This window comes from Triticum dicoccoides, chromosome 4A (genome assembly GCF_002162155.2).
Source record: "Triticum dicoccoides isolate Atlit2015 ecotype Zavitan chromosome 4A, WEW_v2.0, whole genome shotgun sequence".
In the NCBI taxonomy this organism is placed as follows: domain Eukaryota; kingdom Viridiplantae; phylum Streptophyta; class Magnoliopsida; order Poales; family Poaceae; genus Triticum; species Triticum dicoccoides.
The window spans coordinates 738743616-738748384 of NC_041386.1; the positions used below are offsets into that span (position 1 = coordinate 738743616).

The 4769-nt window shown below is 42.3% G+C and overlaps 1 pseudogene; it reads right to left on the bottom strand.

Moving 5' to 3' along the window:
- Positions 1-906: 906 nt before the first annotated feature.
- On the bottom strand, positions 907-4756 carry LOC119289983 (annotated as a pseudogene).
- Positions 4757-4769: the final 13 nt, after the last annotated feature.

The following is a 4769-nucleotide window of genomic DNA, read 5'->3' on the forward strand; positions in this document are numbered from 1 at the left end:
TATCTTCAATGGGAAGCGATCATCTCACAGTCGCATTTTTTTTGCCCGTGCCAGCTCCGGCAGCGGTTTCTTTTCTTTTTGGAACAGAAAAGCAACTTCTCCATTACTAGTAGACAATAACAAACTCTGGGACACAAAGTCTGATACATAATCAGAGACATCGTGCGTCCAGCCACACAGTGACAAGCTTTGGGACAGTACAAAACCTGAAAAAGAATCATGATAAACTAATTGAATATTAATTCGAACAGAGCATTCTTAAGGTCTTCATAGCACTAACACATGCCTGGAATAAGACCTGGTGTTTCTGCAGTTTCCCAACTAACACAGAACAATCCACATATATACAAAATTGAAGTGCTCATTCATAATACATGACACAAAAAAGCAGAGCAGGGAATGCTGATTATGAGAATGAATGATAAAAGAGACCATCAGTTACATACTTACATTTATCCATAGGTATGTAAGTGCACACATACAATCCGTACTAACCAACAATACGACGTGCTCCAGGACAGGGTTGCACAACAGGACGGCAATGAAAATAGAAAGTCAATTGTTCAGTAAATGGAGAATAGCATGAATAAGAAGATAACCAACGACATGTTTACAAAAACCACCGCCAGTGATTGTGGCAGGACAGTGCGTGAAGCCATCAGCAAAGCAGGCAACAGCAGGCCGAGGGGATCGGCACCAGCCTGAGGCACTTCACCTCTTGACAGGTTGCTGGAGGGCACAGATCTTGGGCCTGCAATTAATTTGATTTAAAAACTTTGAAATAAATGGAATATCTAAAAATGATTAATAATATGTATATGTATGTATGTATGTATGTATGTATTACAAAAGGCTATATATATTTGAGAGTGCAAAGCTGGCAGATGAGAACTAATTTACCTTTCCATTTATTTGTAGGTGGGAACCTGAATCACACATTATAAATCCTTCCAGCGGATATGCGCGATCTTTGGCCAACTTTCTCCATCAGGTGCTCGGCAGCTCTCCTTCAAGAGCTCACAACCACCCCAAATGCATATGCGCTGGAGGGAGGATGGCAGGTCCGGTAAAGATGATATGTTGGGGCAGCCAAAGATGACAAGATTTTTCAGATTGGAGAAGCACGTCAGACTAGTTGGCAGGGACATCATTTGACAATCTTCAAATCTCAGGTTCTGGACAGATGTGACATTTGCAGATTTTTCAAATGAAATGAATGACTCGTTGCATCCTTCAAGAGCGAGAAATGTTGGGACTGCAAAACCTTCAGCCGAGAGCATGTCGTTGAGTACCACAGGACTACTAACACAGAGTTTGTCCTGGACGCGAAACTGTGAGATGCACTCGGCAGTGAGTTTCGGAACATCAACCAAACGTACCTGGTGAAGTTGCAGGGAAGATAATCCTTCGAGGATACACAAATCTGGCAAGTGATACAGTGAGAATGTTTTAACAGAGTTGAGACCACCAACAGACAAGCATGCAGTGCTTCTGCAATTGGTTATACGAATATTATTCATGTGTGGCCAGTCAGTACAGAGGAAGTCAGCTGCAATCACACAATTGTCTATACTGAGGCTCTGAAGGGATGATGGCAAACATTCTGCTCCACGTGCCAACTGTAAAGAAGGGCATGAAACCATCCCAACATCCGAAACAGAGGTAGAAGCTCGTAAGCCCCCTAATGACCTGAGACACCAGCAATGTTCAATGGACAACATTTCCAATTTCGTCAAATGTTGGAAGACCTCTTCTGAAGGAAGTGTAGTTAAAGTCATAATCTCGTACAAGAACAAACATTGCAGTGAAGCTAGACCATCAAGACAAACAGCTAAAGCTCCATCTGTAATACTACATGAAGAAAGTTGAAGTGAACGAAGCCCTGATGGTAGAACCAGTGGCGGCCCAATGCTCCTTCCATACATGAGTCTCATCCTCTGCTCATGACAGTATATCCATGCCTTGATGATATCCTCTTTTATCAATACTTCATCATCCTTTCTTTCTAGAGCACTTTCAAGGTGTTTCACATGTGACATGCTAGCTTGCATCAACCTCATCATCTGCTTCAGAAATGAATGTTCCGATGAGAGTAGTTTCATAATATCTGATCCAGAATCTACCTCCCAGATTAAACCAAGTTGTGATGCCAAGTGGTATGTTCTCATGATACTCTCTCTCTGATCATCTTTGGAAATAAATATAAGCAATGGACATTTGCTTACTTCTAACACTTCAAGTGCTAGTGGAAGATGAGGTAATGCGTTCAGGTTTGGCACATTGCGGAGGACAAGTGAAGAGCAATTCCCAAATAGCCCATTATTGGTTGGCAGGCTTTGTAATGCGCTACAATTAACAACGCTTAGATGTTCCAAATTCTCAAAATACGAACCATCAAGTAACCAGCCTGGATATTTTGAAGATTTGTAACCCTCAATTGTAAGATCCCTAAGATGAGGTGATGGTATCAGGCCTTCTAGAATCTCTAAATGTGAACTATCCTCGCATTCATGTTATTTTTGCAACTCCATTGAAGTATCAACCGGCCAAGATGACTTTTCTGATGCAGCTTTGATTCTATGGCTTGATCCTTCCCAGTGACATTCTCAAGATTTGTTATAAATAAACTATCACGAATCTCATTCATGTCTCTCAGCTCTTGCAGCTCATACCCCTTTTCCTTTTGCGCAGAAAAATTCCTAAGTTGTTGAAGTGAAGTCAGCTTGCCAACGTAAGGAATTTGAACTGTTATGAACAACTGTTCAAGATGTCGCAAGTTCCTTAAATGGCAGAATTTATCAGGCAAACTCTTAACGTTACTATTAAACAGAAGTAACTGCAAGTGGTAAAGAGTACACAGTGATCTTGGCAATTCAGAAATCAGTGTTCTGTCGATGTTCAAATACCGAAGGTGCTTCAACTCACCAACAGATTCTGGCAACTTGCTCGTGTTGTAAGCTGACAAAGATAATACACGCAACTTCTTCAAATTCTGTAGTATCTGATAAAAAAGGTCACTTACATCATCCATCAAGGGGTCTATGCAGATAATAGTGCGTAAATGATGTAGCTTGCAGATGCTTTGCTTGTGTTGCATCATACTATTAACACGAACAGATAGATGTCGAACAGTAGATGGTATTTCTGTCACCATATCATCTTCTAATCTGAAGTAGTCTTCTTTGGAGAGTGATTCTGCTAGATCATGAAGGAGATCATGCATTACAAAGTACATGGGCTTGTATTTCTCGTAACGTTGTTGAAAGAACGAAATAGAGATCATCTCCTTGAAGCAATCCTCACCAATATCTTTAGCTCTCTTGTTTTGGTTGCACAAATCAACAAGGCCCTCTGCCATCCAAAGATGAACCAGCTCATCAATGTCATACTTATGGCCTTTTGGAAACAAGCTGCAATATAGGAAGCACCTCTGCAGACATGGATCTAACTTCTCATAACTCCAAAAAAGAGCACTCATGGGCTCGCTTAGTTTGTCAATCTTCATAGTTAGAGCATCCTTCCATGCAGTCATATTAGTTTTCCCTTTCAACTGGGAACCCACAACTTTTGCCGCCAAAGGAGATTGTCCAAGCCTTTTAACAATTTTCTCTGCAAAAATTTTCAGCCTTTCACACAGCTGCGGATTTTTAATTTCTCGTCCAGAGAATGCATGGTGTTTGAAGAGTGCCAAGAAGTGAGCATCTTCCATGTTTTCCAAAGGACACACTTCTGCACAACAAAGAGCAGCTGGAAATGTATCCCGTCGAGAAGTTACCAAAACTTTGCTTCCGCTCTGTTGGGAAACAAGGGGAGCTAACAGTTGATCCCACTCCCTCTCACTGCCAGGTTCAAACCAAACATCATCCAACACAAGCAGGAATTTCCTTGATTCTTGAAGTATGTAAGTCAACTTGCACTGCAGAGTATCAAGGTTCTCAATGTGTGGGCATTCCCCCTGAGAGGCGGACTCGATGATCTCCCGTGTATGACGGCGGACATCAAGTTTCCGTGAGATGCTTACCCACATTCTCACATCAAAACATTTTTTTACTCTCTCATCATTGTAAACAAGTTGTGCTAAGGTGGACTTTCCCATGCCTCCAGCTCCAACAATGGCCAAACCCGAGTACATAGTTGTACTAGACTCAGTAGTAGTTCTCTCGGTAAGACAACATATTATATGATCGCTATCCTTATCACGACCAATCACTTTCGGAGGAGGTATTGATGTGGTCTCAGGAACAGTAGTGGATGGTATGGTGGGGCTCTCTGCATTATAACCAATTGGCAAGCAGAGCAGTTGACGAAAGTCTTTGGCTTTCGCAAGGGTAGCCTTCAGTTCATTCAAATGGCGAATTAGATTTCTATTCTCGGAGCTCAAATTGGACAGCCTGCTTGATGCAGACCGCAGAGGCTTCATAAAAATGTTGCTAATGGAGGAGGCATTAACTGGCAAGAAATCCTTCCCCTTTGCTTTGCGCTTGAGGAGGTTGTACTCGTGCTCATCCAGCAAGTCTTCAGCCAGGTACAAGCCTTCTTTGAGTTCCTGGAGCCATTTGTCCAACTTGGGCTTACAGTTTCCCTTGTTTGCAGCATCAATCAATAGCTCAAACTGTGGCAAGATAGTGGTCTCCAGTTCATGGAGCTCAAGTGCCATGTCCACTCCAAGGTACATTGAAGCATTAGCAAGGAGTTTCTTCAAGACCGGTGACGCGGCTAATCTTAAGCCAGCTATAGCCAAAGCCACTTCCGCCATAGGATTGCAGAGT